Source organism: Apodemus sylvaticus, chromosome 1 (genome assembly GCF_947179515.1).
Source record: "Apodemus sylvaticus chromosome 1, mApoSyl1.1, whole genome shotgun sequence".
In the NCBI taxonomy this organism is placed as follows: domain Eukaryota; kingdom Metazoa; phylum Chordata; class Mammalia; order Rodentia; family Muridae; genus Apodemus; species Apodemus sylvaticus.
The window spans coordinates 163,179,832-163,192,474 of NC_067472.1; the positions used below are offsets into that span (position 1 = coordinate 163,179,832).

Consider the following 12,643-nt stretch of genomic DNA (forward strand, 5'->3'; position numbering starts at 1 on the left):
TTCTTTAAGTTGGGAAAATTTTCTTCCATAATTTTGTTGAAGATATTTGCTGGCCTTTTCAGTTGTAAATCTTCACTCTCATCTATACCTATAATCCTTAGGTTTGGTCTTCTCATTGTATCCTGGATTTCCTGAATGCTCTGTGATACAAGCTTTTTGCATTTTGCATTTTCTTTGATTGTTGAGTCAATGGTTTCTATGGTATCTTCGGCATCTGAGATTCTTTCTTCCATCTCTTGTATTCTATTGTTTATATTTGCATCTATGGCCCCTGATTTCTACTCAAGGTTTTCTATCTCCAAAGTTGTCTCCCTTTGTGATTTCTTAGTTTTTTCTACTTCTGTTTTTAGATCCAGGATGGTTTTTCTCAGCTCCATCATTTGTTTGTTTGTGTTTTCCTGTAATTCTTTAAGAGATTTTTGTGTTTCCTCTTTCATGACTTTTGCCTGCTTATCCATGTTCTCCTGCATTTCTTTAAGTTTTTTTTTCTTTTTTTGCATTTCTTCTTTATTGGCTTCTATCTCTTGAGCCTTATTCTCCTGTATTTCTTTAAGTGATTTTTGTGTTTCCATTATACAGGTTTCTAGCTTATTCATGTTCCCCTGTGTTTCTTTAAGAAATTCATTTATGTCCTTTTTGTGTTCTTCTAGCAGCATCATGACCAGTGATTTTAAATCCAAATCTTGTTTCTCTGGTGTGTTGGCATAACCAAGACTTGCTGATGTTGGAGAGTTTGGTTCAGATGCTGCCATATTGCCTAGATTTCTGTTAATAGCGTTTCTGCATTTTCCCTTTGCCATCTTGTTCTCTGGAGTTAGTTAGTCCTGTCTCTGGCTGGTGTTTGAGCCTTCTGGGGGGGGGGGAGGCTCTGGGGCTATTTCTGCAACACTAGATGGCTGGGTTTCCCCTGTAGCAGATTGCTGATGTGCTGTCCTCCTCTTGGGTGCCCTTGTAACCCTAGTGTGCTTTGCCCCAGATTGTGTCTGTGAACAAGATGCTGCCCATTTGCTCCTTCAGGGAGTGCTGAAGGCTGTATGCTGCCAGGATCTTTTCCTTGTGCTGATCACTCTGCTGGGCAGCCGATCTCCCAACCGGGTTGCTGCACACAAGGCTAGCCTACCTTCTCAGGCCCTGAGCCTAGGCAAAAGCCTGGCAGGCCAAGGTCTGAGCAAAGTTCCCCTCGGGCTATGACTGTTAATTGGTTCTGTCAGATGGCCATGATGGCAGGCTTGTGTGCATGCTCCCTGAAAGTGCCAGGAGAGTCTGCTGAGGTAACAACCTCCTGGGCAGGTTGACAAACAAATGGCCCACGGAGCATCCCAGTTTTTGGGGTCAGTCCAGGGCCTGTTGGGGCCTAGACCTCCCACTATGTTAGCCTTGGGCTATGCCTGTTAGCCAGCTTTGCCTGCTAGCACTCTCTGGCTTCCTGTAGGCAAAATGGTGGTACACATGCTGGCCCGGGCAAAAAAATCTGACAGCTGGGTCGGCACCCCGATGCCCTCCCTCCTACCCCCCAGAAGCCCAGGGCCTGGGTGCAGGCCAATGTTTGTTGGGCTTAGACTCCTGCGATGTTGGCCTTGGGTTATGTTTGCATGCCTCAGTCTGTCTAATCTCTCTGAAGTCCGCAAACCAAGATGGAGATGAGTCTTTTGTGACTGGCGGGAGGCAGAGTTCTGAAGTGGCTTCTGTGTGGTGAAAGGCACCATAAATCAGCTGCTGCTTGCAGCCTGGCTGACCAGCGAAGGTCAGTGGTCGTGGGGGCAGGGCCTAACTGGACCCTGTGTCACCTTGGTACCACTGCTGATGGCCCTTCAGCTCGACCAGCCACTGCTGTGCTGCTGGTGCTCAACCTGCACCTTTCTATAACCCGATAATAGAATTCACTGTTTTTTTTAATATTTTTATTTTCTATATTCTTTGTTTACATTCCAAATGATTTCCCCTTTCCCGGATCCCCCCTCCCCATATGCCCCATAAACCTTCTTCTCTCCATCCCTTCTCCAATCACCTCCCTCCTTTTTTTCTCTGTCCATATATTCCCCTCCAATGCTAGATCAATCCTTTCCAGGATCAGGACCTTCTCCATACTTCTTCATGGGAGTCATTTGTTATATGATTTATGCTTTGGATATTCAGGGATTCTGGGCTAATTAATATCCACTTATCAGAGATTGCATTCCATGTGTATTCTTTTGTGACTGTGTTGCCTCACTTAGGATGATATTTTCCTGATCAAACCATTTGCCTAAAAATTTTGTGAATTCGTTGTTTCTAATTGCTGAGTAGTATTCCATTGTGTAAATATACCACATTTTCTGTATCCATTCCTCCTTTGAGGGGCATCTGGGTTCTTTCCAGCTTCTGGCTATTATAAATAAGCCTGCTATGAACATAATGGAGCATGTGTCTTTATTGCATGCCGGGGAATCCTTTGGGTATATGCCCAGGAGATGTATAGCAGGGTCCTCTGGAAATGTCATGTGCAGTTTTCTGAGGAACCGCCAGATTGATTTGCAAAGTGGTTGTACCATCTTACAGGCCCACCAGCAGTGGAGGAGTGTTCCTCTTTCTTCACAACCTTGCCAACACCTGCTGTCTCCTGAGTTTTGACCTTAGCCATTCTGACTGGTGTAAGGTGAAATCTCAGCGTTGTTTTGATGTGCATTTCCCTAATGACTAATGATGTTGAGCACTTCTTAAGGTGCCTCTCGGCCATCAGAATTTCTTCAGGTGAAAATTCTTTGTTTAGATCTGTACCCCATTTTTATTAGGGTTATTTGGTTCCCTGGGGTCTAACTTCTTGAGTTCCTTGTATATATTGGATATTAGCCCTCTATCAGATGTAGGGTTGGTGAATATCCTTTCCCAATTTGATGGTTGCCGTTTTGTCCTTTTAACAGTGTCCTTTGCCTTACAGAAACTTTGTAATTTTATGAGGTCCCATTTGTCAATTCTTGATCTTAGACCATACGCTATTGGTGATCTGTTTAGGAACTTTTTCCCCGTGCCCATGTCCTCTAGGGTCTTCCCCAGTTTCTTTTCTATTAGTTTCAGTGTGTCTCATTTTACATGGAGGTCCTTGATCCACTTGGAGTGAAGTTTAGTACATGGAGATAACAATGGATCAATTCACATTCTTCTGTATGCTGACCTCCATTGGACCAGCACCATTTGTTGAAAAGGCTATCTTTTTTCCACTGGATGTTTTTGTCTCCTTTGTCAAAGATCAAGTGACCATAGGTGTGTGGGTTCATTTCTGGATCTTCAATTCTATTCCATTGGTCCACTTGTCTGTCACTGTGCCAATACCATGCAGTTTATAACACTATTGCTCTGTAGTATAGCTTGAATTCAGGGATACTGATTCCCCCAGAATTTCTTTTGTTGTTGAAAATAGTTTTAGCTATCCTGGGTTTTTTTTTTATTCCAGATGAATATGAGAATTGCTTTTTCTAACTCTGTGAAGAACTGAGTTGGGATTTTGATGGAGATTGCATTGAATCTGTAGATGTTTAGGTATGGGCCTTGATTTCCTGTTCTTTCCAAGACATTTAGCATGTAAGGATGATGAATTTTGTCAAATGCTTTTTCTGCATCTAATGAGATGATCATACGATTTTTTTCTTTGAGTTTGTTTATGTAGTGGATAGCATTGATGGATTTCTTTATATTGAACCATCCCTGCATCCCTGGGATGAAGCCTACTTGATCATGGTGGATGATTGTTTTGATGTGTTCTTGGATTCAGTTGGCAAGAATTTTATTAAGTATTTTTGCATCAATATTCATAAAAGAAATTGGCCTGAAGTTCTCTTTCTTTGTTGGATCTTTGTGTGGTTTTGGTATCAGCATAATTGTGGCTTCATAGAATGAGTTGGGGAGAGTTCCTTCAGTATTGGTGTTAGGTCTTCTATGAAGGTTTGATAGAATTCTGCACTGAAGATATCTGATCCCATGCTTTTTTTGGTTTGGAGACTTTCTATGACCGTTTTTATTTCTTCAGGTGTTTTGGGACTGTTTAGTTGATTTATTTGATTCTGATTTAGTTTTGTTGTCAGATATCTGTCTAGGAAAATGTCCATTTCCACCAGATTCTCCACTTGTGTTGAGTATAGGCTTTTGTAGTAGGTTCTAACGATTTTTTGAATTTCCTCAGTTTCTGTTGTTATATCTCCCTTTTCATTTCTAACTTTGTTAATCTGGATACTGTCTCTGTGCAGTTTCGTTAGTCTGGCTAAGGGTTTATCTATCTTGTTGATTTTCTCAAAGAACAAGCTCCTGATTTTGATGATTCTTTGTGTGGTTCTCTTTGTTTCTACTTGATTGATTTCAGCCCTATGTTTGATGATTTCCTGACTTCTACTCCTCATGGGTGAAATAGCTTCTTTTTGTTCCAGGGCTTTTAGGTGTGTCATTAAGCTGTTAGTGTATGCTCTCTCCATTTCCTTTTTGGAGGCACTCAGGGCTATGAGTTTTCCTCTTAGCACTGCTTTCATTGTGTCCCATAGATTTGGGTATGTTGTGTCTTCATTTTCATTAAGTTCTAAAAAGTCTTTAATTTCATTCTTTATTTCTTCCTTGGCCAAGGAATCATTGAGTAGAATATTGTTCAGTTTCCACGTGTATGTCGGGTTTCTGTTGTTTTTGTTGCTATTGAAGACCACTTTTACTCCATAGTGATCTGATAAGAGGCATGGGATTAGTTCGATCTTCTTATATTTGTTGAGGTCTGTCTTGTGACCAATTATATGGTCGATTTTGGAGAAGGTACCATGAGGTGCTGAGAAAAAGGTATATTCTTTTGCTTTAGCATAGAATGTTCTATATATATCTCTTTAAACTAATTCGTCCAAAGCTTCAATTAGTTTCATTGTGTCCCTATTCAGTTTCTGTTTTCCTATTTGGTCCATTGAGGAAAGTGCAGTGTTGAAGTCACCCACAATTATTGTGTTAGGTGCAATGTGTGCTTTGAGCTTTAATAAAGTTTCTTTTATGAATGAGGGTTCCCTTGCATTTGGAGCATAGATGTTCAGGATTGAGAGTTCTTCTTGTTGTATTTTTCCTTTGACCAGCAAGACGTGTCCCTCAGAGTCTCTTTTGATGACTTTGGGTTGAAAGTCAATTTTTTTTATTTGTTTTTTTTTTCCCCGAGACAGGGTTTCTCTGTATAGCCCAGGCTGTCCTGGAACTCACTCTTGTAGACCAGGCTGGCCTTGAACTCAGAAATTCGCCTGCCTCTGCCTCCCAGAGTGCTGGGATTACAGGCGTATGCCACCACTGCCCGGCTGAAAGTCAATTTTATCTGATATTAGAATGGCTACTCCAGCTTGTTTTCTGAGACCATTTGCTTGTAAAATTGTCTTCCAGCCTTTTACTCTAAGGTAGTCTTTGTCTTTGACCCTGAGGTGTATTTCCTGTATGCAGCAAAATGTAGGGTCCTGTTTACTTATCCAGTCAGTTAGTCTATGTCTTTTTATTGGGGCATTGAGTCCATTGATGTTAACAGATATTAAGGAATAGGGATTGTTTCTTTCTGTCATTTTTGCTGTTATTTTTTAAATTTGATTGGTTAACTTCTTTTGGGTTTGATAAGAGAAGGTTAATATCTTGCTTTTTCCAGGGTGAAGTTTCCCTCCTTGTATTGGTGTTTTCCTCCTATTATCCTTTGTAGGGCTGGGTTTGTGGATAGATATTGGGTAAACTTGGTTTTGTCATGGAATATCTTAGTTTCTCCATCTATGGTGATTGAGAGTTTTGCTGGGTATAGTAGTTTTGGCTGGCATTTGTTTTCTCTTAGAGTCAGCATGAAATCTGCCCAGGATCTAGCTTTCATAGTCTCAGGTGAAAAGTCTGCTGTGCTTCTGATAGGTCTTTCTTTATATGTTACTTGGCCCTTTTCTCTCACTGCCTTTAATATTCTTTCTTTGTTTAGTACATTTGGTGTTTTGAATTTTATGTGACAGGAGGTATTTCTCTTCTGGTCCAGTCTGTTTGGAGTTCTGTGGGCTTCTTGTATAGTCATGGGCATCTCTCTCTTTTGATTAGGGAAATTTTCTTCCATAATTTTATTGAAGATATTTGCTGGCCCCTTAAGTTGTAAATCTTCACTCTCATCTATGCCTATAATCCTTATGTTTGGTCTTCTCATTGTGTCCTGGATTTCCTGGATATTTTGGGTTACAAGCTTTTTTGCATTTTGCATTTTCTTTAACTGTTGAGTCCATGGTTTCTATGGTATCTTCAGCATCTGAGATTCTTTCTTCTATCTCTTGTATTCTGTTGTTGATATTTGCATCTCTGTCCCCTGATTTCTTCCCAAGGTTTTCTATCTCCAAAGTTGTCTCCCTTTGAGTTTTCTTAGCTGTTTCTACTTCTGATTTTAGATCCTGGATGGTTTTGCTTAGTTCATTCCCTTGCTTGTTTGTGCTTTCCTGTAACTCTTCAAGAGATTTTTGTGTTTCATCTTTCATGACCTTGGCCTGTTGACCAAAGTTCTCCTGTATTTCTTTAAATGATTTTTGCGTTTCCTCCTTATTGGCTTTTGTATTCTCCTGAATTTCTTTCAATGATTTTTGTGTTTCCCTTGTAAGGGCTTCTAACTTTTGATCCATTTTCTCCTGAATTTCTTTAAGTATGTCCTTCATGTTTTCCTCTACCAGCATCATGACCAGTGATTTTAAATCCAAATCTTGTTTTACTGGTGTGATGGGGTATCCAGGACATGCTGGTAAAGGAGAATTGGGTTCAGATGTTGCCATATTGCCTTGATTTCTGTTAGTGACTTTCCTGCATTTGCCTTTTGCCATCTAGTTCTCACTGGTGTTAGTTGGTCTTGTCAATGCTGGACTCACCAGTGCAAGCTGCCTCTTCCCAGGTGGCCTCTGGTGCACAGCTGACCTCCTGCCCTGCCTGGAAACAGGGTGCTGTGGTCCAGGCTGTTCAGATCCCGAAGCAGATAACCAAAGGCTCCCGCAGGGGCCCGCTGGACTCACCAGAGCACACTGACTCCTCCCAGTCGTCCTCCTGGATGCACCCCTTGCCTTCTGCAGGACCTGGAAATGTGCGTTGAAGCCCAGGCTGTTCTGGATCCTGAAGCAGAGATCTGAAGGCTCCCAACAGAGGCCCCAGGACTGGAACAATAGCTCCATGCTGGAGCAAGCTTTGTGCTCCCAGTCTGTCACCAGGCACACACCAGGCCTCCTGCACTTCCTGGAGACCGTGTGCTGTGGCCCAGGCTGCCCAGATCCTGAACCAGACACCTGAAGGCCCCTTCAGGGGCCTGTTCGACTCACCAGAGCACACTAACTCCTCCCAGCTGGCCTCCCAGATGCTCCTCTTGCCTCTTGCAGGACCCAGAGATGTGGCATTGCAGCCCAGGCTATTCTGGATCCCGAAGGGGAGATTTGAAGGCTCCTGCCAGAGGCCTCGGGACTGGAACCTAAGCTCCGTGCTGAATTGATTGTTTTAATTGTTGAGTAGTATTCCATTGTGTAAATATACCACATTTTCTGAATTCATTCCTGCATTGATGGAAACCTGCTTTCTTTCCAGCTTCTGGCTATTATAAATAAGGCTGCCATGAACATAGTGGAGCATGTGTACTTACTGCAATCTGGGGGAATTCTCTGGGTTTATGACCAGGAGTGGGATAGTCAGGTCCTCCTGAAGTGTCATGCCCTGTTTTCTGAGGAACTGCAAGACTGATTTCCAGAGTGGTTGTACCAGCTTGCAATCCCAGCAGAAGTGGAGGAGTGTTCCTCTTTCTCCAATTCCTCACCAACACCTGCTGTCACCTGAGTTTTTAATCTTAGCCATTCTGGCTGGTGTGAGGTGAAATCTCAGGGTTGTTTTGATTTGCATTTCCCTGATAACTTAGGATGTTGAATATTTCTTAAGGTGCTTCTCAGCCATTCTAAATTCTTCACGTGAAAATTTTTTGTTTACCTCTGTATATCATTTTTTAATGCGGTTATTTGGCTCCCTACAGTCTACTTTCTTAAGTTCCTTGTATATATTGGATATTAGCCCTCTGTCGTTTGTAGGTTTGGTGAAGATCTTTTCCCAATTTTTTGGGTGACATTTTATTTGATTGACAGTGTCCTTTGCCTTATAAAAACTTTGTAAATTTATGAGGTCCCATTTGTTAATTCTTGATCTTAGTTCATAATCTATTGGTGTTCTGTTAAGAAATTTACCTCTATGCCCGGTCCTCAAGGGTCTTCCTCACTTTCTTTTCTATTAGTTTCAGTGTGTCTGCTTTTATGTGGAGGGCCTTGATCCACTTGGAGTTGAGCTTAGTACAAGGAGATAAGAATGGATCCATTTTCATTCTTCTGCATGCTCATCTCCAGTTGAACCAGCACCATTTGTCAGAAAATGCTATCAATTTCCCTCTGGGTGGTTCTAGCTCCTTTTTCATAGTTCAAGTGACCATGGGTGTATGGGTCCATTTCTGGGTTTTCAATTCTATACCATTGATGTACCTGCCTGTCAATTCCTCCTTCTTGGGAATCATTTGATGTGTGAATTGTGTCTTGGGTATGCAAAATTCTTGGCTAATATCCACTAACCAGTGAGTGAATACCATGAGTATTCTTTTGTGACTGGGTTAGCTCACTCAGGATGATAGTCTCCAGTTCCATTATTTGTTTAAGAATTTCATGAATTCATTATTTTTAATGGCTGAATAGTACTCCATCATATACGTATGTATGTATAGATAGATAGATATATACCACAACCACATTTTCTGTATGTATTCCTCCACAGAGGGACATCAGGCCTCTTGCCAGCTTCTGACTATTATTAATAGGGCTGCTATGAACATAGTGGAGCATGTGTCCTCATGACATTCATGATAATCCTAATCCTCTTGGTATATGCCCAGGAGTGTTACAGCTGGGTCCTCCATTAATATTATGACTAGTTTTATGAGGAAACACCAGACTGATTTCCGGAGTGGTTGGATTTTATTTTCTTAAACCACTTGCAATCTCATCAGTATTGGAGGAGTTTTCCTCTTTCTCCACCATCTGTGTAGAACCTACCATCTCCTGAATTATTGAGGTGAGGTCCCAGGGTTGTTTTGATTTTCATTTCCCTGATGACTAAGGATGGTGAACATTTCTTTAGGTGCTTCTCAGGCATTTGATATTCCTCAGGTGACAATTTTATGTTTAACTCTATGCCCCATTTTTAAATGGGGTTATCCTGTTCTCTGGAGCCTAACTTCTTAAGTTCTTTGTATATAATGGATATTAGCCCTCTGTCAGATGTAGGACTGGTAAAGAACTTTTCCTTATTTTCAGATCTTAAGGAAATCATTAAAATAACCAACTTCAATACTACTGCCAGGAAAAAGGCTCCATGCACAAATGTATTTAGGATGAAACTAAGAACAGCAAACACATTTTCAAACAATTGTCAGTTAAATACATTAATTCTTTACAGGGGATAAAGGGGCAATTATCTTCAGTTTGGAAATGCTCTGGCAGAGATGAAGAGGGAAGAATTATTTACATGAGAAAATGGTTTGGAATGGTGTCATTAGGTCATTAAATCTGTAATTTATATGCATCTGTGTAAGAGTACTTATATATAAATAATTATTTAATATATATAAATAATTGCAGTGATTTCCTAAGTTAAAATAAAGGTCAAGACAGTTTTATAAATGTCATTGAGATGAAATATTTTTCTTCATTTTTCATTTCACCAAATGTGGTTTTAAATATAATTGAATATACATATAATATATGCATATATATGAAAATGAAATTTATTTCACAAACCAATTTCCTGAGGACTATTGAAAACCTAAGAGTCTAAGATTTATGTTTGAGTACATATTTGGAAATGAATTTATATATTAAAGTAAAGAAGTGCAAGATCCTTTATTGAGGAACAAATAAACTAGCATGGATGATCTGATTTTATCATACTTGGACTTGAACTCACAATTGATATCACAGAAACGTAATCAATATTGAAGGGCAGGCCTAATGCTATTTTTTTGGATATTTTCTTTATTTAATTTTCAAATGTTTTCCCCGTTCCAGGTCTCCCCCATACCATCCCCACTGCCCTTGACTTTAGGAAGTGCACCCCAACCCATCCATTCCCATTCTCCCACCCTGGCATTCCCTTACACTAGAAAATGGAACACTCTCATGCCTGAGAGCCTCTCCTCCCACTGATGATCAGCATACAATTGTTCCCTTTACTGTTCCCATGAACATTCTCACAGCCCTTGTCTCTTGATTTTGGATTATCTTTTGGATTGTGATTGTATCTTCTTGAAAGCTGTCTGGATAGTTGCCACCTAGATGTCTCTTTCCTTGACTTTTTGCAATAGAATAGTCTTCTCTGAGCCTTCTTGTGAAGGGTGAATTTCTGATATTTAGGTAGGTAAACATCTCTCCAGAGAAAAGAATTCTCAGTTTGTAGAGGGTCTAAGCTGCACATCCATTGCATACCATTTGGTACTTGTCATACCACTCAAGGAATATCCTCTCCCATTCCTGGTAGTGTTCTTTCTCAAATGAGTCTGTAAAGCTGACACTCTGCCCACATTACTCTTTGATGTCATTCATAAGGGGATGTAACGTCCCTATATCTAGAAAAACAATCACCTCCTTTTTCACCTTGAGGTAATTTGCTTTTAGTGGGAGACAGTCCCCTAAATGTTTGAGGCGATCTAGACTCTGAGTGGTATGGACTACATAGAGGTGACCTTGACCTAGATCTTTGGTATCCATGAGTTCTGGACGGTGAACAGTAATTGATGCTCTCTTCTTTCCTCCTCCTGGGGTATTGGGGTGACCTTGAAGAGGAGCCAGAATGTGAGAATCTGAAGGACCTAGAGCAAGAAGTTGAGCCTGTTGAGGCAGACCTTGACTTCGTGTACATGTGTGAACTTCTTAAATATGATGACCCTTTATAGTGATATTTAGACTCTTCCTTTAGTAGTCCTTGCACTCTATAGAATTCTTCTCTGGACAAAGGAGGTGCCTGTTTTGTAGGGACCATATTTGAATGGGGAGTCTGCACTCCTTTTGTATTGGCAGGAGCTGGGGGAAACGCTGGACGAGGCACACTGTATCCTGCTCGTGGAGGCTGACCAGGAGGAAACTGAAGAGAAAACTTTGGGTGAGGTACACCTGGAGGAAGAGGTAGTGTCTGTGGAGGAGGCAGGTACAAAGGATCTTGTGGAACAGTCCAAAAGCCTGGAGTTGCTGGTAGTGATGGGCCTTGAGTCCTCTGTGATCTTTCACTGTTATGTTTCCTTTGATTTATTTGCCTGTAAAAGCTGCTTTCTACTCTTCTAATTTGCTATGGGGGAGAAACTAGGTACCTAAGCTTGTTGGAATGTTCCCAACCTGGTCGATGAAGACCTGAACCAGCCTTTCTTCTTACTGTACCAGATGAAAGGACTGGCACCTGGCAAAGCTTTTCTTCCACAATAGCAGTTGAAGAGGCACCTTTGGAATGCCCCGATGAAAGTGCAGGAGCCTGTAATGATTTACTATCAGAATCCAGAAGGGGTCCATCGAATTTTTCTGAATGGACTGATGTTGATACTGTTGCAGTTACCTCAGGTACTGGAGCCAGGGGAGAAGATGTATTTTCAGGCACAGAAGGAGCCAAGGAAGATGGATTTGAAGTTAATCAAGATATGGAGCTAGTTGGGTGAGCTGAGGAAGATGTCACTGGAATCAGAGGATCCTGCTGTCCTAATATGGGAGACCTCATCCTAGGCTGCAGGTTCTGTTGAAAGAGTGCCCTTGGTGGTGGTATTGGGGGTGTGGTTGGAGGTAAGTGTTTTCATAGTCTTTTGGGATAGCCAGTTCCATTTTGAAAGTTATTAACAGCCTGTCTTAAAAACTTGTTGGCAACTAAAGCATCAGGAGAAACATCGTTTTGCTAACACGTTGGACATGTGTGTTCATCTGACTCCAGGAGTGCTGTTCTTACACATTCATCACAGTAACTGTTTCCACAGCAAGGGATGAGCACTGCATCAGTCATGATGTCTTTCAGATGAGGCACAAGAGCTCCTCTGGGATAGGATCACCTTGTTCTGAAGGTGATGATGGTTCCTCTGGTAAGAAGGGTGGTTTCTCTTTCTTCCCAATTGCATAAGTCTCTGCATCGGTACTCGATATTACATATTTCCCAGTGTTTGTAAGCATTGTGCCTTTCATATTAGGATCTGTCACTTCCATCAAAAAAACTCCTAGGAATTCCACTGCACTTTTTGATCCTGTGACCAGATTCCAAGTTTTTATCCCTATTTGTTGGGCAATTCTTAATAGAGTGACCAGGTTTACCACAGAAAAGTCAGATGTGTAAGATTGAGGTGGCAGAACTACTGGAGTTTTCTTCATGTAATTGACTGGGTCATAGTCACCGACAGATTGCAGCATCATTGCTTTAATTTTGTCTTCCTCAGAAGCATTGGCTTCAGCCAGATTGACAGTCTTTGTAAGCTGCACCAGAGAAATAGATGCAGAAGAGTCATCAATTGCATTTCTACTTGCCATCCCTGGTTCAGTTCTCCATTGAACATAGGGTTTGCTTGTAGATTTAACACCTCTGCTAGGAATTCTTCTGTAAATCACAGTTGAATATTGAGGAATGAGCG

General features: G+C 41.2%; 1 pseudogene; it reads right to left on the bottom strand.

The window, feature by feature from the left end:
* Positions 1-10,167: 10,167 nt before the first annotated feature.
* Positions 10,168-12,542, bottom strand: LOC127690034 (E3 ubiquitin-protein ligase RBBP6-like; annotated as a pseudogene).
* Positions 12,543-12,643: the final 101 nt, after the last annotated feature.